At 31.4% G+C, this 24,064-nt stretch overlaps 1 long non-coding RNA gene across 5 annotated transcripts in view; it reads right to left on the bottom strand.

Moving 5' to 3' along the window:
• LOC147830780 (uncharacterized) overlaps positions 1-24,064 on the bottom strand; it is a 227,584-nt gene that overhangs the window by 113,622 nt on the left and 89,898 nt on the right. For 2 of the 5 annotated variants that reach the window (XR_015526073.1, XR_015526072.1), the window contains exon 3: positions 355-511. The exons of 2 other annotated variants lie outside the window; for them this stretch is intronic. This is a non-coding gene — a long non-coding RNA (uncharacterized LOC147830780). Of the gene's footprint in view, positions 1-354; positions 512-18,570; positions 18,701-24,064 lie in introns of those variants that run through there. One more of the 5 variants, XR_015526076.1, reaches the window with a different exon arrangement.

The following is a 24,064-nucleotide window of genomic DNA, read 5'->3' as shown; positions in this document are numbered from 1 at the left end:
AAAAAAAAATTGTGTGGTGTTGGCATTCTCATGCTTTGCAGATAAGACAGTAGAGATAACAGATGACAGGAAAGCTGGGATAGTGGGAGGAATCAAGTAAGGACCACTAGGCAGGTATATAATGTGACTATTAACGAAAATCAGTAAGATTTATTCACCATCCTAACCATTGCAAAACCAACTGCACACCTTTTCTCAACAAGAAATATGATTCAATTTACCATTCGAACAAGTGCAATCAAATAAAAGTCTTCCCTTGTGCTCATCACCGACTCTCCTAAAACACACACGCAAGCCCTTAAAAGCATTAAACTGTAAACCCGACGCACATCATCCCCCTGAAATATTACTCACAGTTGTGTCCTAATGCTGCTCCTGAAGCCTGATCTCCGTCCGAGACGCATTAGCATGAGTGTAGAGCGTTTATAATCTGTTCACCCTGCTCTCCAGCAATCCCGGGTCACCCGAGTCTGCTCACAATGGCTGTTTCCATTTAACGCTCTTAAATAATCTGCGGAGGAGAGAGTTGAGCATCAGGTCACATATTGAGGCGAAATAAACAGCGTTTGACATCCGTGGCCCGAAACGCTCTTCCTCTTAGATCTGCATAACAAAAGGACATCTCCATCTGTCAGATGAGGCCAGAGACCCGGGGAACAGGACTAATATATGGACAGAGAGAGAGAAAAAAAGATACACTCAACAGGTCTAAAGAGATTTTTTTCGACGTGAATATGCTGTCTCCAATTTTGATTGTGCCATATGACGATATCATGAAAGTCGTCTATTAGACTTTCATGGGGATATTGTAATAGACAATTTAGACTTTAAAAAATCTGTATCGTTTATTAAGATATCGTCATAAAAGTCTATATGATGATATCGCAAAAGTCAAAATATTGTATAATTTCATTCATTTTCTTGTTGGCTTAGTCCCTTTATTAATCCGGGGTCACCACAGCGGAATGAACCGCCAACTTATCCAGCATTTACGCAGCATATGCCCTTTCAGCCGCAACCATCTCTGGATTGTATAATTTCATATTTCTATATTTTTCTTATATTTCTGAAAAATGCTTGAATCATGGATCAATTTGAGTACACCAGAATAAAGGTCATGTTGCCCTTTGCTGAAGAAGAAACGGCCTTAAAATTTGTGTTTCAACAAGACAACGACCACAAACAGACCAGTAAATGAGCAGCATCTTGGTTCCAGACCAGCAAGTTTAATGTTATGGAGTGGCCTGGCCAATGCCCAGACCTTAACCCACAAGAAATATTGTGGACTGACATCAAAAATTCTGCGATCCAACAGGTCTTAAGAGATTTTTTTTCGCCACATGAATATGCATTGTTTTTAGTTTTGATATGGCCACGCAATATGATGATATCATGAAAGTCTATAGTTTCATGTTTATTTTGGGGTGTCGCAAAATACATTGTTTATGGAAGGAAATCCTTTTTCATCCTTCGAATAATACAACGCTATCTCATGGCAATTTTATCTATCTTAAATCATTTCATTTAGTGGCTAATTCGTATGCATTTGTATGATCTTCTTCATACAATTTAGTACGATTTGTTCATTCCCCAATGAGGAGTGGTTTAGGGGTGGGGTTCGGTGCCATGCCTACTTTTAAAACCCCTAAATTTTCATACTTCAATTAAAACTATATGAATTCATAAAAATTAGCCACAGGTCACAGGCTTAAAAGTACAATGTTTACATTTTGTTTAGCCATAATTGGGCCTGTAATTATTAGTTTTTAAAAAAAAAAATCATAAATATTTGCTTTAGTTCATTCATTCATTTTCTTGTTGGCTTAGTGCCTTTATTAATCCGGGGTCGCCACAGCGGGATGAACCGCCAACTTATCCAGCAAGATTTTACGCAGCGGACGCCCTTCCAGCCGCAACCCATCTCTGGGAAACATCCACACACACATTCACACAAACACTACGGACAATTTAACCTACCCAATTCACCTGTGCCGCATTTCTTTGGACTGTGGGGGAATCCGGAGCACCCGGAGGAAACCCACGCGAACGCAGGGAGAACATGCAAACTCCACACAGAAACGCCAACTGAGCAGAGGTTCTAACCAGCGACCCAGCGACCTTCTTGCTGTGAGGCGACAGCACTACCTACTGCGCCACTGCCTCGTCCTACTTGCTTTAGTTCTACATTCCTAATCAAACATTTGCCCAGACGTTCTACATAAAGCGAGTATAAAATTCACATATGAATGAGTACATTTATGAGTATATGCTTTCAAATGTATAAACAGAAATATTCCTTTCTATATTTGACCTTCACTGGAAAAAACCCAGCTAAAGACTTTTTATTTTTGTGACTGGCTGTTTTGTGAATAAAATGTTTCTACACAATATCAAGAATACTTTGTGAAATGCAGTATTACCTTGATATCTCGTAGGCCACGTCAAATATTTGCTTCATTTCAGACTCAGAAAATAATCTTTTTGAGAAATTGCAATTTAAAGAAAAGCTTTTATATCAAACTGCAACAGATCTGAACCGTAATTATCCTGACTGTGTGTCAAATACCAAATTGAAGCAAGGATTCTCCCATTTTCAGTTTTATATTGAGATTATGAGATAATTATGACATTATTCATTACAGTTATTATGTTGAAGCATTAACAAAGTTGTACTAAATACATACATAATAGCTACACTTTAATATGGTTCAAAACACTAGCATTTTTAAAGCATTATTGCTGCGGAAAAGCATAATTTCTGCGGAGAATTTTGGTAAAAATCTGCAGATTTCTGCTGAATTTTTTGGGAGTATCCAGCAGAGTATCATAACTAAAACCTTAATATATGAAATTAAAAGTAATACATTTCTGAATAAAAACAGAATAAATTCAGATTTACACATTTACTCAAGTAAATAAACAGAATTAATGATGGGCTAAAAATTAGGGGTGTCAAAATTAATCGTTTCTTCGGTGCATCGCGATGCAGACGCGGACAATTCGGTATCGGTTCAGTAATAATCAAAACCGGTTATTACTGACGTCATTTACCTCATATGCGCTCTGTCGCGAAGGAGGCGATCGCGAGTATTTACAACGCTTTAACTACTCAAAACTCATAAACTGTGCACAGTTTCACTGTGTGTGTTTGCTGGACCAGTCTTTCACTGACATATACAACAATAGCCCCTATTTCACTCGCTTTCGCTCTGTCTCTGTCTCTCTCTCTTTCTCACACACACACACACACACACCCAGTGGCCCATTTGACCTGCTGGGGTGGCTTTTCTTCTCCTCTCGGCTGTTTTACAGTATTATGTTTGGATACAGAAACGAGCGCATGTCTGCAGAGTTTTCTCCACCGTGTCTATCATGCATCAGCTGTGAGATCGCCGCTGTCGCCTGCCGCTTATCAGTGTCACTTATCTGAAGAGCGCAGCGCGCAAGAGCCAATAGCAACCGTTTTTGTTGAGGGTGTGACCAATCAAAGAGGTGTAAGAGAACTAGACAAGGATCAGAAATTGAGCTGGATGTTTATATTTGTTTATATTATTTGCTTAATGCTCGTTTTGTTTAAAGTTGCAGTTTGTATATCTGACTGTTTGTATTAAACGACAAAATTGTATTACAAATAATATATAAATATAAATATATTCATACATTTTAATACAAGAAATGCTGCTGTGAAGAAAATATAAAACTGTGTATGGAAAGCATCGTCAATGCACCGTGATGCACCGAAATATCGAATTAAACCGAATCGATGGCAAGATAATCGTAACCGAACCGTGAGACTAGTGTAGATTCACAGCTCTACTAAAAATCTGCAGAAATCTGTGGAAAATCTGCGGAATTCTGCGTGCGCAGATTCCGTGTGGGCCTAGTTATTGGCTGTAAACACAGATGATCAGGTTGATTTGATATTACAATATTTATCATTATTTTAGTATGATTTGCTCATGCCCCAATGACTTGGGTTTAGGGGTGGGCTTTGGTGCCTTATTACAAAATCAAAAATCATATGAATTTGTACGAATGACCCACTAAACTGATGAAATGTAAAATAGTTGAGAGCGAGCTGTGTATGTTGGGCCTGTATTCATTAGTTTTTGAAATGCGTTTCATATTTATTAAATACTTGCTTTAGTTCTACATTCCTAATCAAACATTTGCACAGACATTCTAAATCAAGTGAGAACAATAATCACATATAAATGAGTTCATTTTTCAGATTTGACCTTAAGATGATAGAACAGAAATATTCCTTTCTATATTAGACCTCTGGAAAAACCCAGCTAAGGACTTTTTATTTATGTGACTGACTGTTTTGTGAATAAAATATTTCTACACAATGTCAAAAATATTCTGTGAAATGCAGTATTACCTTGATATCTCGTAGGCCACGTCAAATATTTGCTTCATTTCAGACTCAGAAAATAATCTTTTTGAGAAATTGCAATTTAAAGAAAAGCTTTCATATCAAACCGCAACAGATCTGAACTGTAATTATCGTGACTATGTGACAAATACTAAAATGAAAAAGAAATTCTCCCCTTTTCAGTCATATATTGAGAACATAAGATAATAAGGACATGATTCATGATAGTTAGTATGCTGAAGCATTAACAAAGAGTTGTACTAAATACAATCAGTAGGTCTATAATAGCTACACTTTAATACGGATAAAAAACACTGTAGCATTTTTATTTTTTAAAATACCATAGGATTTTTTATAGCATAATTTTTTATTGGCTCATACAAAGACGATCGTGTTAAACACATATTGAACATTAAATATAACTTTCACGTAGTTTGTTTTAGCAGGTGTTTCTCTTTAGGTAGTTTGATTTTTTATATAATCAATAAAAGTGCAACACTGAGCTCAAATATAACAAATGAAATCACTTGATTAAATATAAACTGATTCATAATGGGATTTAAATTGAAATAATAAGCATTTTATGAGAACTTCTTTCCAGTTTTGACTGGGTGGGTGGATTTATGAGAAATTGTTAAATTTAACTCTCAACTGCATGCATTAAGAAAGATCTATAACAATATATACATGTGACTGTTTTTCTTTTCTTAGACTGGCTTAACTTGAAGTGCTGTAAATTAAATAAAATAAATAGGTGAAATTGTTGAAAAGTACTTTATGATATGTTGCATATGGCAACAACGTCCAAATAGAGGATCTACCTAACAAATTTCAAATTTAGAACTTTCCTTATAATTAATGACTTTGTATTTTGAAATAATTTAATTGGTGTTGCAGTGTTGCAAGCTTTAACACAGAACTTATAAATGACACCTTATATATACTTTCCAAAAACTGATATTCCAACTGCTTTCATTTATTCCATTCTTTATTGCTGAATATTATTAAAACCAAACATAATATTGCATTATCATGTATACAACATGCAGTAAATATAAATATTTTTTCCAGTAAATATTATAACAAGTTTAATATATCCACATGCATTAGAATAATGTAGCTACTAGCTAACAATGTTGATATATTATTCTATAGTACAGTACAGATACGCCTGTCTTATCTGCATCTGAGTTAATATGAATTGTTTTCATCCCTTCTCTTATCAAATGTTTAATCTACATCATTCTCATGGTCACTAGCCATCTCATCCTCACTTTCATCAGCAGGAAGAGAAAGTTCTGTCCGTTTCTTCTTTCACTTACCATAGAACATAGTGGTCCTCACGAATACACTGTTCCCTGTATTCATATCTAATCAAATGTAGTATTGCCATTAAAATGTAATTTTATCCATAATTCAAATGCTATTAGCATATGACTAATCAACATTATATTATTAGCATTTATGTTGTTATTGTTACAATTTAAAAGTTCACAGCTGACCTTGTTAGCTAGCTATCTAACCCATTTCAATATTGCATTACATTTGCATACTTTCGATCGAATTACTAAAAAATCATTTGATAAAAACTTTTTTGAGTTGTGGATGTCATCATAACTTACTAGAGGTGAGTTCTCCGATTTTTTTGAGGATCTGACGTGAGTTGATCCAGCCTGATCTCACGAGGAATCGTAAGTATTTTACGTTTTGGCAGTTTAGTGGCAAATGTACAATTTTAAAAAGGAGGTGTGGCACCCAAAACAACCCCACCCCTAACCCCAACTGTAATAGGCGGATGAGCATATCCTACTAACTATTATGAATTAGATTGTACGAATTCATACGAATTAGCCACTAAATTAGATTGTACGAATTCATACGAATTAGCCACTAAATTAAAAAGTTAAGAATTGCCGTAAGATTGTGTTGGTTGATCCTTTTTTACTGACGTTCTTATATGCATTCTACAGCCACTCACAATAAACGCCAGACTGTTAGAAATTGTACCACAGAAAAACACTGCACGTCATGTGACCTAACCAAAGCTCCTCATTGGCTAAACTAAAGTCTTCTATTTCCAACCAAAAAATTGAACGTTATTCTTAAAGAAACAGTGGCAGGGAAATGAACATAAATAACATGTTGCCATATCGTCACCTTAGAATTAGATTCTATCTGACATTTTTGTCAAAATTGAGTTATTGGCGTATTCTTACAGTGTTTACATTATGGGATGTTTTTTTTTATAAGCTGTTAAATACTTTTATAAGACTTTTATTTAAAAAACAAAAGTTACACACACTGTTTGCTATATGGAATGCAAAAACTTTGAAGCTCAATATCTCAAAATCATTCAAAACACAGATAGAACCTTATAATTCCAAGGTGATGATATGGCAACATTGTGCGGTCGAGGATTAAAATATGTAAGTAAATTTAAAACCATTATGAAAATAATAATATTTTGCATTCATTCATTCATTCATTCATTCATATTTTCATTTTTTTGAGACCTGTCACTTTAGTTTGATCTCCAGTACTGTATAAATGTAATTTTTTTAAAAAGCTGGGATTCACAAAACAGAACTGACACTGGTTTCCTACAGAATTCTCTCTACGAGAAGCTTTTGTGCTTTGTATTTCTGCACATTACGCTAGTCGAAGAGACACCACTTTACCTTCAAGCAGTGAAAACTTTTCCGTGTGCAGAGCCGAAAAATCAATAAGAGCCCAAATATTATTGCTTCCACTCCTTCAGATGTATTCAACACTATAAATGTGTTTAGCTTCAAAGCCCTTCTTTACAGACGCCTCATGTTTTTTTCTCTCTGGCAGAACAAAAGCAGAGACCTTTTCTCCTCCGGTCTGGTCGAGCAGATCCAGACTCGGTTTTGTGGCTGGTTTATTTTCGCAGGTGAAATCGGCCTGTGATAAGCTGTGATAAGTTCTGCAAGGTCAGAGCTGTGATACGTGAGTGCGGCTCGATCTATCAATTCAACATAAATCAGTCTGGAAAATTCCATCTGTGCGCGTGACCTTCAGGGCAGCCGGACCACAGAACCAGTGGAAAGCTTTTACATTTTAAGTGAACAGGTTAGTGTTTTACGACAAATCACCGTCTGCGAAGGTAAAAGGTAAAAAATAAAATAAAATAAAAGAGAAATGATTTTAAGATATCTGTGTGAAATGTGGTTGGAAACAAATGTAGAGTGTAAACAGGCGGCAGACATAGAAACCTTGAGTTTGTTTTAGGTGGGATTTTTGACGGATTTCTTTTTCTTTTTTATTATTATTTAATGACTATTTTATTGAGACTAAACCTAAAAAATAGTTTTTAATAAAAAATTGATGAATGAATCAATAAATCATTGAATCCAATGATGAATGAACAAATGAATCAACCAATCAATCAAATGAATCACATGAATCTAGTGAATCAAATGAATGAGTAAACTGATCATTGAATCAATGCATGAATCAATCAATGAATCAACCAATGAATAAACAAATCAATCAATAAATGAATAAATTAATCAAATTAATTCATTAATGAAACAAACAATCAACCAAACAGTAAAACAATCGGTCAGTCAAAATAATCAATCAATCAATCAATCAATCAATCAATCAACCAATCAAATCAATCAAATCAATCAGAGTCATTCAATAAGTCAGTTAGTCAATTAATTAATTCAGTCTGTCAAGAGTCAATTAATCAAATGAATCAGTCAATAAATAAGTGAATTGATCATTGAATCAGTCAACGAATCAATCAATGAGTAAATCAATCAATCTATCAATCAGTCAAACGAATCATACAATGTTTCAATCAGTCATTCAGAGAATCAATCAATCAAACAAATCAATCAATCTAATGAACAATTGGTCAATCAATCAGTTTGTCAGAAGTCTATCATTTAATTAAATGAACAAATGAATCAGTCAAGGAATGAGTGAACTGATCAGTAAATTAGCTAACGAATCAATGAATCAACCAACAAATCAATGAATAAATGAATCAATCAATCAATCAATCAATCAGTCAGTCAAAGGAATGTCAATGAATCAATCAGTCTGTCAGAGAATCAATCAGTTGGTCAATCAATCAATCAATCCAATAATTAATTGGTCAATCAATCAGTCTGTCAGAAGCCTATCGATCAATCAATAAAATGAATTAGTCAAGGAATGAGTGAATTGGTCGATGAATTAGTCAACGAATCAAATAATGAATCTACCAACAAATCAATGAATAAATCAATCAATCTATCAATCAGTCAGTCAAAAGAATCAGTCAATGAATCAATCAGTCTGTCAGAAGTGTATCAAATCAATCAAATGAATCATTCAAAGAATGGGTGACTTGATATTTGAATTACTCAATGAATCAATGAATGAATCAACCTATGGATGAATGAATGAATAAACCAATCAACCAAGTCAGTCAAAAGAATCAGTCCATGAATCAATCAGTCAGTCAGAGGATCCATTAATTGGTCAATCAACCAACAAACCAACCAAATAACCAACCAATCAATCAAATCAATCAATCAATCAATCAAATCAATCAATCAATAGTTAACTTGCTTTTTACTACAGCATTTTACTGTTAAAAGTTTGATTATTTCTGTCTGTGAACAACACAGAAACAAACAATTATCTCTCCAAAAAAATAAAACAATCGCAAGAAAGGATGTGAAGTGCAGGAGGAGACTCTAATGACAAACTCATGCTTTACTACAAAGCAGTTTTATTTTAATCCTGTTTACAAATAATTACACCTCTGTCGCTCTGCTGAACAAATACAACATTATTCAGATGTGTCTACTGTAAAAGGAAAAGCCCAGAACAGAGCGACGGCCGCAGGAGGTGTTTAGTGCTGACAGGCAGGATGGATGGTGCGGCCAATTACACCCATCAGCTCTGCATGCAGCATTTATGAAATACTTTATCAGACGTCAGGGGCTCGTTTCTCCATGGCCACGAGAACAGTTGGACATCTTTACCGCTGGTTGAGAGTGCCAGGAAGAAGACCACCCAAAACCAGCCCAACCACTGAGACCCTGCCGCAGCACAAACCCAGACAAACAGATGAGGAGTCAACAGCGCTAATCCACGAGCAGCTGAAACAGAGCGGTATGTGGTATTGTGTTTTTCTGTGATATGAAGAAATTCACCAAATGACTAGAAGAAAAGTCATATTTGGACATGTTTGATCATCTTTAAAGACTGGGGAGAATTTGTTAGGCAGAGCATTCACAAAGAATTAAATATAGCCTGTTTGCAATGTGTTAGCATTATGCTAACCTGTTTTATATTATGTTTTAACTTGTTAAAACTAAGACAAACAGATGAGGGGAGTCAACAGCGCTAAATCACGAGCAGCTGAAATAGAGCAATGTGAAATAGAACAATGTGTTAGCATAATGTTAGCATGTTTTAACTTGTTAAAGCACAGCACTGTTAACTCTCCTCATCTGTTTGTCTGGGTTTTAACAAGTTTAAACATGCTATAAAACAGGCTAGCATAATGCTAAGACATTGCTCTGTTTCAGCTGATTATGGATTAGCACTTGTAACTCTACTCATCTGTTTGTCTAGCATGTTTTAACTTGTTAAATCCCAGACAAACAGATGAGGAGAGTCGACGGCGCTAATCCAGAAGCAGCTGAAATAGAGCAATGTGTTAGCATAATGTTAGCATGTTTTAACTTGTTAAAGCACAGCACTGTTAACTCTCCTCATCTGTTTGTCTGGGTTTTAACAAGTTTAAACATGCTATAAAACAGGCTAGCATAATGCTAAGACATTGCTCTGTTTCAGCTGATTATGGATTAGCACTTGTAACTCTCCTCATCTGTTTGTCTAGCATGTTTTAACTTGTTAAATCCCAGACAAACAGATGAGGAGAGTCGACGGCGCTAATCCAGAAGCAGCTGAAGTAGAGCAATGTGTTAGCATAATGCTAGCATGTTTTAATTTGTTAAAACCCAGACAAACAGATTAGGAAAGTCAACAACGCTAATCTACAAGCAGCTGAAATAGAGCAATGTGATAGCATAATGCTAGCACATTTTTACTTGTTAAAACCCAGACAAACAGATGAGTAGAGTCAACAGCGCTAATCCACGAGCAGCTAAATTTGAGCAATGTGTTAGCATAATGCTAGCACGTTTTAACTTGTTAAAACCCAGATAAACAGATCAGGAGAGTCAGCAGTGCTAATCAATGAGCAGCTGAAATAGACCCATGTGTTAGCATATTGCTAGCGTGTTTTAACTTGTTGATACCCAGACAAACAGATGAGGAGAGTCAACAGCGCTAATCCAGGAGCAGCTGGAATAGAACAACGTGTTAGCATTAACTTGTTTGTTTAAATAGTTTTTACCCCATCGCTAGCACATGTTTTGCTCAATGATAACATTTTAGAAGTTTGGTCTCACTTGAAACATTTGTTAACACTGCTAGGATGTTCTAACACAATGCTACTGTAAATTGTTAACCTGTTAGTAGCATGGTTCAACACATTACCATGTATCATGTATCAGCACTTTGCTAATCAGTTAATAGCACGTTTTTACACACAGCTAATATATTTTAACTCACTAATAATATATTTTACAGCATGTTTAAACATGTTTATAAGTCATGGAAAATTGTTAGCATCTTTTATGACTTTGCTAACCTGATATTGTTTTAGCACATAGATAGCCTGTTATGATATTTGAACACAATGTTAACCTGCTTTATAGTGTGCATTTAGCACTTTGATAACCCATTAGTAACAAATTACCAGCACAATAACACACACTTAATTAAAATTAGAGCAAGACAAAATCACAACCCACATTAATTTTGATATATAGCACAGCTCGGGTCTAAAAGATGAGAGGATTCGTTCTCTTAGCAATGAGCTGCAGGTAAAAGCAAACCAACACAATCTAATTCAATAAACACTGCGTCTGTTTCACACGGCAAGCACAGTAAATCATGTCCAGTTATTAGTTACAGTGTTTTCTCTGAGTCTAATGAGATGTGTGGGTGTGTGTGTGTGTGTGTGTGTGTGGCTGCTGAGGATTCAGCAGGGATTACAAAACCACATCAGATCACGAAACAAAAAGCAAACTGAGTCAACAGGATCTGATTTACACTTTCAAAAGAAATTATTTGACTTATCACTAACAAAATTCTTTCATTTTCTACAAAAACGTTTTCATTTTTATCTCATTGTGCTTTATACAAAGCAAATAGAAGCTAAATCAGAGAAGAAAAAAAACGTATGAACAAAAGAAAACTTGTTAAAAACTTATTTTACTTTAGATTTTATTTTATTTACAAAGCTTTATTGGAATTTGAATAACATTAATATTATATAGATATTTTTAAAAACATACATATATACTGGTGTGTGTGTGCGTTTCCCTATATATTAGGGATGTCCAGATCTAATCACATGATGGGAAATCGGGCCCAATCACGCGGTTTCAGACTTACCTAGACTTACTTAGACGTTACCTCCCAATCAGAACTCGAATATATATGTGTGTGTGTGTGTGTGTGTGTGTGTGTGTGTGTATACAGCTGAATTCAGAATTATTAGATCCCTTTTGATTTTTTTGATTTTTTAAATATTCCAAAATGATGTTTAAAAGAGCAGGAAAATTTTCACAGTATGTCTGATAATATTTTTTCTTCTGGAGAAATTTGAATATGTCTTATTTGTTTTATTTCGGCTGGAATAAAAGCAGTTTTAAACTTTTAAAAGCCATTTTGGGGACAAAATTATTAGCCCCTTTAAGCTATATTTATTTTTAATTGTCTACAGAACAAAGCATCGTTATACAATAACTTGCCTAATTACGCTATCCTGCCTAGTTAACCTAATTAACCTAGTTAAGTCTTTAAATCTCACTTTAAGCTGTATAGAAGTGTCTTGAAAAATATCTAGTCAAATATTATTTACTGTCATCATGACAAAGATGAAATAAATCAGTTATTAGAAATGCGTTATTAAAACTATTATGATTAGAAATGTGTTGAAGAAATCTTCTCTCCGTTAAACAGAAATTGGGGAAAAAAATAAACAGAGGGGCGAATAATTCTGACTTCAATTGTATTTATATAAAAATACCCATTATTTATTTTTTAACACTATAGTTATGCGGTGCCACAGAGTTACAGAGTTAGACCTTTTTTGTTTTAACTTCACACAGAAACAGCAATGTGTGCTGCTTGACATCCCTGTGTTGCAGAGACGCTATCGAGGACGCATCGATGCAGCCTTTAGCGCAAAACTCGCTCGAGAAGTCCCAGAAGTCATTGCGGCTGATTTTTTTTAAAAAAAGCAGGTGGGAAGTGCACGATTTAATACCTATGTAATATTAAAGATCAGATACATAACTTCTGAGGAGTTTACCTAAATGAGATGGTGAAAGTAAACATTTACAATTACAATCTAAGCATAAACACATTAAGGGTGTTTATTGGCTGAAATTCTAATTATAATATGTTATTTGTATTGTGTGCAAAGTATGTTTGTAAGGATTTTGTGCATGTTATATATATATTGAAAAGGGGGACAACAATGAATCGTTGTATGAATGCTGTAATGTTTAAGAACTTTTCTGTAAAAAATGTGTGAAGGTCATGTGACCATCAGGAAGATCTCTGTTCTCGCACTCTCCCGAGTTCAAAAGTGAAGAATTTATGTTGTTTATTACTTGATTGTTCAAGCTACCTCACAGAAGTGTTAAAATAAGGTAAATAAAAAAAAAATAATAATAAGGAACATCCTGGATTGGGATTTTTTTACTCTTTCTTTTATTTATTATATCGGATATAAGTATATACAATTATATAAGTATCGGATTGGGTTTCGGTATCGGCAGATACTCAAAATCAATTAACTCGGATTTGAGGGCAAAATTATTTATTGTATATAGGACATCCCTAATAAATAAACAAATAAATAAATAAATATGCACACACATGCACTTTATAAAATGTACAATATAAATATGTTACAAAATAATTACACATAAACAGGTTAATAAAAATATTAATTTGCATTTTTTCTTTTCTTGTGTTTTGAGAAAAAACTTAAAAAATTTTAAATTTTAAATGATGTTTCAATGCTGAAATGTATTTTTTGTTAACAATATTTTAAATCGAAAATAAATCAAATTAAATCAAAGGTTAAAAATAAACTCATAAATATGAAAAAAAATGTTGACAGTAAACTCATTATACATTTGGACAATGAAATCATTATTTTGATTAAAAAACTAGTTACATTTTAATAATTTAAAAAATTGGGAATAAATATAAATAAAACATAAATATTGAGAAGTTTAAAAAAAAATGTTACTTTCTTTTTTACATTAGGATAAATTTTTACATTTATGAACTGTCCCCTAAAAGCATCTATATAACTGTTAACCAACTCCAGATCAGATTTATCCTTTCAAAAGGAATTATTCGAGCGCCGTTACCTACAAACATCTTTCATTTCTCACAAAAAAACTCTTCATTTTCCTCTCATTGTGCTTCATGAGAAGCAAATGCAAGCTATCAATCAGAGAAATGAAATATAGCATGAAAATAAACACAGCTGATCTCAGACGGCTGCTTTCTGTCCGGCTTCACACTGAGAGTAACTGAAGCGCTGGAGGCTTTCGGCCCTGATTGAGCTGTCAATCATATTTCATGACATTTTTTTCCTGAATACTGGAAGCCAATTAGCGACGAGAGCTCATTATCTTTGCTGAATGTCATCTTTTTATATCTGTGAATGAGCTGCAGGTTGGTTGTTTATTATCATGATGGTTACGGACTGTGTTTCTGGAATATATATTTTAATATTGCTCGATAATGAACACAGGGTGATTAGAGTTCAGCTGACGGTGCTAAAGTCAGATGATAATCAGATAATAATGATTATAATACAGTCAGATTAGCTAACAGTCATATTATAACAATGTATTATGACTAGAGTGCAAACAAGGAACAGGTAAGCATAATTATCAGGTCAGTAAATAATACACAATATACACAACAACTAAAATGTCCTTGTGAATATTTATAAGATTTCAGGGCTGCATTTATTCATAAAAATATTGTAAAATAGCACAATATTATTTAAATATTTTTACTATTCAAAATGTCTTTTTATATCTGTGAAAAAGTGTCAAGTTGGTTGTTGATCATCATGTATGGATCATGTTTCTGGAATATAGATATTTTAATATTTCTCGATAATGAACACAGGATGAATAGAGTAGCATCTGACTTTAGCACCATCAGCTGAAATCAGATAATAATTAAAATAAAACAGTCAGATTATCTTAGCTGTCAGAAGACAAAAATATATTAGACAATATTAAGACTACAATACAAGCAAGGAATAGGTAAACATAATAATCAGGTTAGTACATATGCAATATACACAACAACTGAAATGTCTCTGTATGATTTTTTTAAAATATATTTGTCACTGCATTTATTTGATAAAAATAGTGTAAAATAGCACAATATAAATCAAATATTTTTACTGTTCAAAATGTCATCTTTTCATATCAACCAAAATGTATTTAGACTACAGTACAAGCAAGGAACAGGTAAGCATAATAATCAGGTTATTGCATGATATGCTATACACAACACAACAAATGAAATGTCTCTAAGATTTTTTTTTAATGTCTGGCACTGCATTAATTTGCCAAAAATGTTACAAAAATAGTACAAAAAAGTACAATATTATTTAAATACTTGAATATTGAAATAATTTTCTAAAATTATTTTAATAAACTGTTTTTTGTGATAACCATGATAAAAAATAAATATTGTTTAATTATGATCAATAGAAATAATTTGTAAATATTATTTGTCAAAATAATCAAACAAATACATAATTAAATTAACACAAAATACAATATTACAGAATATATATATATATATATATATATATATATATATATATATATATATATATATATATATATACACAGTTGAAGTCAGAATTTTTAGCCCCCTTCGATTTTTTTTTTCTTCTTTTTTAAATATTTCCCAAATGATGTTTAAAAGAGCAATGAAATTTTCACAGTATGTCTGACAATTTTTTTTTCTTCAGGAGAAAGTCTCATTTGTTTTATTTTGGCTATAATAAAAGCAGTTTTAAATTTTTCATAAACCATTTTAGGGACAAAATTATTAGCCCCTTTAAGCTATATTTTGTCTCAATAATCTACAGAACAAACCATCGTTAAACAATAACTTGCCTAATTCCCCTAACCTGCCTAGTTAACCTAGTTAAGCCTTTAAATGTCTCTTTAAGCTGTATAAAAGTGTCTTGATAAATATCTAGCAAAATATTATTTACTGTCATCATGGTAAAGATAAAATCAATCAGTTATTAGAAATGAGTTATTAAAACTATTACGTTTAGAAAAGTGTTGAAGAAATCTTCTCTCCGTTAAACAGAAATTGGAGATAAAATAAACAAGCAGTTTATTAATTTAGGGGGGCTAATAATTCTGACTTCAATTGTATATGTATATATATATAATTACGTTAAATTTATACATTATATATTTAATATATCATTTATTTTTTAATAAAGAAACCAGTACATTCATATTGACATTCACTGATTATGCATAATCATTAATAATATAAAATTACAGAACTATTCTATATTAAAAATATAGAAATATTACAAAATAGATTCAAAATGTTTAACATAAATATCAAATGCTTTTAAATGATATTTAGCATTTATTTTTTCTCATTATTATTATTTATATAAAAAAATGTGGATAAAGAACAAAGATTTTAGAATTTTTAACAGCTCTTATAAGATTATTATAGCAGCCATATGAAACACAAGCAGAGAGAAAATGCTAATAAAACATCAAATAATACAAATATTTAATTTAGAAGCAGACAATAATTTTATCCCTAATGTGGAGTCATCTGGGAAAGACGATGCATGCTATTTAACGTATGTTAATTTATTCTCTATTACATTAATTCAGACATATTAATGTGCAATCTGTAACCAGTCCTTCCCATTTAAGCCAACTAGCAAATGTTTAATTTTAATAATTCATTCACAGTCTGACAAGCAGAAATCTGTCTTTAATTAGTGTTATTTCCACCGAATATGAAAATGAGCTTGGAGAAAGTTTCCTAATTTGAAGGTGTGTTTTGATAATGTGTTAAAGGTGTATTGCACTAAAAATAACATGTGTATATAGCATAGACAATATATTCATTCATTCATTTATTTTCTTTTCGGCTTAGTCCCTTTATTAATCTGGGGTCGCCACAGCGCAATGAACCGCCATCTTATCCAGCATATATGTTTTATGCAACGGATGCCCTTCCAGCACATATAAATGTGTATTTATATATTAATATTTGCACACACTGGTTATTTAAAATATATATTTGCAATGCAAAATAATTAGCTACCTTATCACATCATAACAATACTTTTAATGGATCCATACAAAAAAAAATTAATAAATATTTTAAGCGAAAAACATTGATAATTTAATATCTGCTTGTATTTATGTTACAAATGAATAATGCAGGGGATTAGGGCCAAGCAATAATAAAATAATATATCTATATTGGGATTAAAGTCATTATAGGGTGAGATTTAATGTTAAATTCAAATAAAATTGCTAAAATAACATTGATAACGAAGTCATTCAATTTTGAGAATAAAAATTATGTTTTAGGAAAGATAGTTGGTAAATTTAAAGAAAACAAATGCTGAGAATAAACTAATGTAAATAATTTTTAAATACAATTTTGAGCTTAAAATTATTCAATTTTAAGGAAAAATAAAAGGATAAAATGCTGAGAATAAACATTCAATTTTGAGAAGTACTGTACACATTAAATCTCAAGGAAATAAACCATAAAATTTCAGTCCTAATCATTTTTTTAAATTAAGACTTTGTTTTGAGAAATAACTCATTAAATTTAAAGAAAAAGATTGAATAAAACATTGATAAAACAAATTTAAGAGAAATGTCAAGGTTGTTTTTTTTTTTAATAAAATGCAGAGAATATTAGTTTTAAAAAAGGGGAAAATGTTAAGAATAAACTCGTTTTAAGAAAACTAATTACAAAAAACAATTACAAAATTACAAAAAATCCAATAGTTTGATCATTACGTTTGACCGACATCCATGATAAATTCTATAGATTATTATATGCCTTTTAAATAAAATTCAATTTATGAATTTTCAGTGTCACGGCATCAAAAACCTTTTTTGTTTTATTATAAAGCACGTTTAAAAATAAACATTTAATTAAACATTTGCATTTGATATTTTGTATATACATTTATTGTAATTACTAATACATTTTCAGAAAAAAAAAACAATTCAACGTTTAACATTTTAAATTTAAATAAATTCATTATTAAATGTATTATTATTATTATTATTATTATTATTATTATTATTATTATTATCATTATTATTATTAACATTATATTTTATTATTATTATTATTAGTAGTAGTAGTATTATATCATCATCATTATTATTAAATATTTATTACTATTATTATATTTTATTATATATTTATCATTAATAGTAATAGTTTTTTATTATATAGTCATTATTATTATTATTATTATTAATATTATTATTAGCATTATTATTATTTACATTATATTTTATTATTATTATTATTATTATTACTATATTTTATTATATATTTATTATTATTATTATTGTTGTTGTTGTTGTTGTTATTATTATTATTATTATCATCGTTATTATTATATATATATTACTATTATTATATTTATTATATAGTTTTATATAGTCATTATTATTATGAATATTATTAGAATCTTTATTATTATTATTATTATTATTATTATTATTATATGTTATATACTATCATTATTTTTATTATTAACTCAAACACACACACACACACACACTTATATCCTTACAAACTTAATGTCTTTTTTTTTCAATTTCAAGCATAATTTTGAATTGACAAGGGCTGGTTTAAATGATACTCTCAGCCCGACGTTCAGTCAATCTGACGTGCAGTAATGGCCACTATCCGCACACAGATGCTGTCAGATCCGCTATTTTTTATTATTTATTTATTTTTGTCATGTTTCGATGTGTTTTTCATCTCAGATGTCGGTCCGCGAGCACATCACAGATGAGTAAATGTCTGCCGTTTAATCCTCCTGTCAGACAGTTCTGATGGACGCCTCGTGTTTTTTCACACTGAGATCCAGCGGCCGTCGCTTCATCTGATCTAAACGCGCAATCCCATGATTCCCTGCTGACACAAACATGGAAAACAGCTTCCAGTTCACATGTATGAAATCAGGACACACATGTTCAGACCCTTAACACACTGCTTTTTTCATACTCCGCTCTGTTTCTAGTGGTTTATGTCAGTCTTATGTAAAGAAATCAACACCTGTTAAAACCTGTTTATACTTTGTTTCTTTTGATTTAAATGATTTTTTTGCAATTCTGTATGAATTTGTGTCTAGATTTTATATATAATAAAATTTTCAAACAGTTTTCTCTCATAAACTTCCACTTCAGCGGCTTTTATATACTCTAAACGACATTATTTTAATCCCTTATGTTCATTCATAATTTGTTTGATTAAATAAAAGCTATGTCTTTCTTCTTATCTAAGTGAATCAGTCATTTTGAGCAAATGATTTGAATGATTCACTCAGTTAAGCCTCTTGCTTCTTTTCTAAATGAATCAACCATTTTGGATTAATCATTTGAATAATTGAATCTTATTTTCTTAATCAATCAGTCATTTTTAAATAAATCATTGAAATCAATCACTCAGTTAAACTTATTATTTTCTAAATTAATCAGCCATTTTAAACAAATCATTTAAGAGAATCATTTTAAATTCTTTGCTTCTAGATTAATCAGCCACTTTAAATGAATCATTCAATTACATTTCTTTTTTTCTAAATGAATCAGCCATTTTGAATGAATCGTTTCAATAAATATACTTAAGCATATTACTTTTTTAAAGTATTCAGCAATTTGAATGAATCATTTGACTGAATCACTCAGTAAAATCTATGGCTTCTTTTCTAAACGAATCAGCCATTTTGAAAAAATAATTTAAATGAATCACTTAGTTAAGTCTATTACTTTTTTAGAATAATCAGAAATTTTACTGAATCATTTGACCGAATCACTCAGTAAAATCTATTGCTTCTTTTTTTAAACGAATCATCCAGGTTGAATGAATCATTTGAATAAATCACTAAATTAATCTATTACATCTTTTCTAAACAAATCAGCTATTTTGAATGAATCATTTAAATGAATCACTCAGTAAAGTATCTTGCTTCTTTTCTAAATGAATCTGCCATTCTGAATGAATCATTTAAATGAATCACTCGGTGAAGTCTCTTGCTTCTTTCCTAAATGAATCAGCCATTTTGAATGAATCGTTTAAATTAATCACTCAGTTAAATCTACTATTTTTATTAAAATAATCAGCAATTTTAATGAATAATTTATTTGAATAATTTATTTTAATCATTTGAATGATTATTGACAGATTCACGTCTCTTTCAAATTATTGCTTATTTAATGAAATAATGTCCACTGCATATTTAAAAACATTTTAGAAAACTTATATTACAAAAAAATGTTTTCACTTCTGTAACAAATCAAGTGGGCAAGTATAGAATAATAAATAAATAAATAAATAAATAAATAAATAAATAAATAAATAAATAAATAAATAAATAAATATTCAATCGTTTTCGGCTATCATAGCGGAATCATAGGGGTCATCATAGCGGAATGAACCGCAACCCAGCACATGTTTTACGCAGCGGATGCCTTTCCAGTCACAACTCATCACTGGGAAAATTGTATTTATTTATTTGTTTGTTTATTTGTTTGTTTGTTTGTTTGTTTGTTTATTTATTTATTTATTTATTTATTTATTTATTTATTTATTTATTTATTTATTTATTTATTTATTTAATTAATTATTTATTTGTTTGTTTGTTTGTTTTCTTGTTTGTTTATTTAGGTCTAAGTTAAGCATTAAGTAAATAAAATAAAGTATTACCTAATTCTATATTAATAATCTATAAATAAATCTTTATTTACAGTAATAAAAAGTTATTATTAAATTGACTTTATTAGTTTTACATTAATCAAATTTGTGTGATAATCATTTGTCAGTTTATAATTTTATTTTATTTTTTTACTTTTATTTACATGACAGTAAAATAACGACAGATGATTACGAGGAGAGAAGGGCATCAGAGAAGTATTCCCCACTTTCAGAACCAAAACTACAGGTATAAACACCGGAATAACACATTCATAAAAACAAAAATTCAACATGTGACAGGACAAGCCCTCTAAATCAAATTAGCCACCGCAAAATAATGACTAACCTCACAAACCAACTCGAGCACTTCTGGTGGAGCCCAAATGTAATTCTGTGTCTCATCTCATTATCTGCTATCGCCGTTAACTTTATGATTTTCAATTTCTCCTTTTCATGCTTCATTTCCCCCAATTCTGCCGTGTGTTTCCCCCTGATAAGAGCCGCATATACTCTAATTGACACCAGAGATAAAGTCCTGAAGAACAGCAACTAAACTGTCAGTTTATTCCCCAAATGTCTAAGGTTTAAGTTCTCAAAGTGTTCCCGCGGTTCTTCTGGAAGCGTTTCAGGGATTTAAAGGGCATTGGGGTGTTGTTAGGAGTTGTTGTAATAGTGGAAGCATTTGGGATTTATTTGCGGTTTATTTTCATTTATAAACAACTGAAGATTTACATATTTTCCCCTTTAAAGTTCATCTGTAATTTTGTCTCGTTTTAGTCTTTCTTGATAAATAATAAATAATTATGATAGCAAATCTTGCCTGTCAATAACTAAATAACTGAGTGATCTGTTTAAAACAGCTGATTCATTTCAAACAGAAGCATAAGATTTAACTTAGTGATTCATTCAAATGGTTCATTCAATGATTCGAAAAATGATAAAGACTCGTAGCTGAGTGATTCATTTAAGCATTTTGTTCAAAATTGCTTATTCGTTAAGAAAAGAAAAGACTTAACTGAGTGATTCTTTCAAATGATTTATTCAAAATGGCTGAATTGTTTAGACAAAAAGTAAGAGACTTAACTGTGTGATTCTTCCAAATGAACCATTAAAAACAGCTGATTCGTTTAGATAGGAAGCAAGAAACTTAGCCGGGTGATTCATTCAAATGATTTGTTCAAAATGGCTGTTTCTTTATAATAAAATCAAGAAACTTAACTGAGTGATTCTTTCAAATAATTCATTCAAAATGGCTGATTCGTTTAAAAAAAGACTTAACTGAGTGATTATTTCTAAATTATTCATTCCAAATGGCTGATTTGTTTAGAAAAAAGCTATATAATTAACTAATTGGTTCATTTAAATAATTAATTCAAAACGGCTGATTCATTTCTAAAAAAAAAAATCAAGGATTTAACAGATTTTCGTTCAAATGATTTGTTTAAAATGAACCATCATTTAAAAAAAGAAACAAGAGACTTAACTGAGTAGTTCATTTAAATTTGTTTTAAAATTTAGATTTGTTAAAAAATGACTGATTCATTTAGAAAAGATGCAAGAGAACTAATTGAGTGATTCATTCAGGTGATTTGTTCAAAACAGATGATTCATTTCAAAAAGAGACTTAACTGAGTGATTCATTCACATGATTTGTTCAAAATGGCTGATTCGTTTGAAAAATAAGCAAGAGATTTTACTGAGTGATTCATGCTAATTATTTGTGCAAAAATGCTGATTTGTTAAGAAAAGAAGCAAGAGACTTAACTGAGTGATTCGCTCAAACACTTCCTTCATAATGTCTGATTTATTTAGAGAGGAATCAAGAGACTTAACTGAGAGATTCATTCAAATATTTTTTTCAAAATGTTTGATTTATTTAGAAAAGAAGCAAGAGACTTAACTAAGTGATTCGCTCAAACACTTCCTTCATAACGGCTGATTTTTTTAGAGAGGAATCAAAAGACTTAACTGAGTGATTCATTCAAATGATTCATTTAAAATGATTGATTCATTTTATATAAGGGGGGAAAGACTCGGGGTGGGTTGGGAGACTTTTCTTAGTGATTCTTTCAAATAATTTTTTCAAAATTACAGACTCATTTAGAAAAAAGCGAGAGATTTAACGAAGTGGTTAATTCAAATGTTTTATTTAAAATGGTTAATTCCTTTAAAAAATTAACACCATCATTTCCACCATTAATACTTCAAGGAGTTATCTGAAATATTCATATGACTTAATTGTCACTTTAACTCACACGTTATTGTATAATTTATAAAGAATTCATTAAACGTTATTTAAAATTTGATTTCTTACCATTTTAATATAATAATAATAATGCTGGCTAATAATAATGCTTTTATCATTACGATATAAACTTACATTGGTGGATAAATGGGTAGATGTTCACAAAGAGTAAAAGATCCAAACTTAAAAGCAATGGCATTTAGATAAATGAGATTTTAGGGCCGCATCTAATCCCAGTGGGCATCTTGTCCTTATTTTACCCAAACATCAAACTCAAATCACAAAAGCAAGCAAAATCCTGTTTTCAATACATCCCTTCAAATGCGAAAACTCACTGTTGAGTGTCACAGATAAACCCACAACACACACACACACACACACACACACACACACACACACACACACACACAAAGTCCTGTAACCTCAGCACAACCCAGCTGGAGTCTCTCTGCTGGCGTCGGCCAGAAGAGACGGACAGTATTTCGAGATGAGGATTTTTCCATGAAAAGAAAATGAGAGAAATCTTTCAGAACGAGATGGGCTCTGTCAAGTCTCTTCTCCAGCTGAGGGACTGCTGGCAGGAGGCACACACACACACACTGTACAAAACCACATCCAAAAACCTGGAAACCTAAAATAAAATGCAGTCAAGATGTCAAATTCTGTTCCACCACAAACAGCAAACCTGTCTCACGTCAAACGAGTTGCTTCAAAGGAATATATAAGGAATAAAATACATCCAGGAAGTTGTTATTGCAATATAAAGTCCGATAGGCTTATTGGCAGCTTAGTCTCCCTGAAAATAATCAGGTAATAGCATACTTGGAAATGTCCTGACTGACTAAACAGAATCAAGTTTTCAAAAAGCTATATAATAACCACATGGATCTACTTTATCCTGCTTATTACATGGCTACTTGACACAAAACATGCCCATTTGGCAGAAAACATGGTTCTGAGCTGTAATATTTTAACGATTCTTTAATTAAACAAAGTTAACAGAAATACAACAGCTGAATGGAGAATACACTAACCTACATATTATTCAGTCACAAGATGGCACCAAAACACTCCAAAACCTCAACATGACAGACAACGAGAAACATATGAATGTGGATTCAAGAATATAGACTTGAAGGTATTTACTAAGGGTCAAGATGATTCAAAGTTCCCGGATGAGCCTGCGTTATTTACCGGTTGTTATCTCAGGACAACATAGCTTACAACTGACCAATCAGAATTGAGAATTCCAGACAGCCCTGTACTAATACATTCAGGTAGTTGTTATTGCATAATAAACCCTGACAAGCATGTTCATTTTAGCATTTGTTATCTGGGAA

Source organism: Danio rerio, chromosome 25 (genome assembly GCF_052040795.2).
Source record: "Danio rerio strain M-AB ecotype USA chromosome 25, GRCz13ab, whole genome shotgun sequence".
In the NCBI taxonomy this organism is placed as follows: domain Eukaryota; kingdom Metazoa; phylum Chordata; class Actinopteri; order Cypriniformes; family Danionidae; genus Danio; species Danio rerio.
Note: the sequence above shows the minus strand (reverse complement) of the source record. Positions and strands in the feature narration are given on the sequence as shown.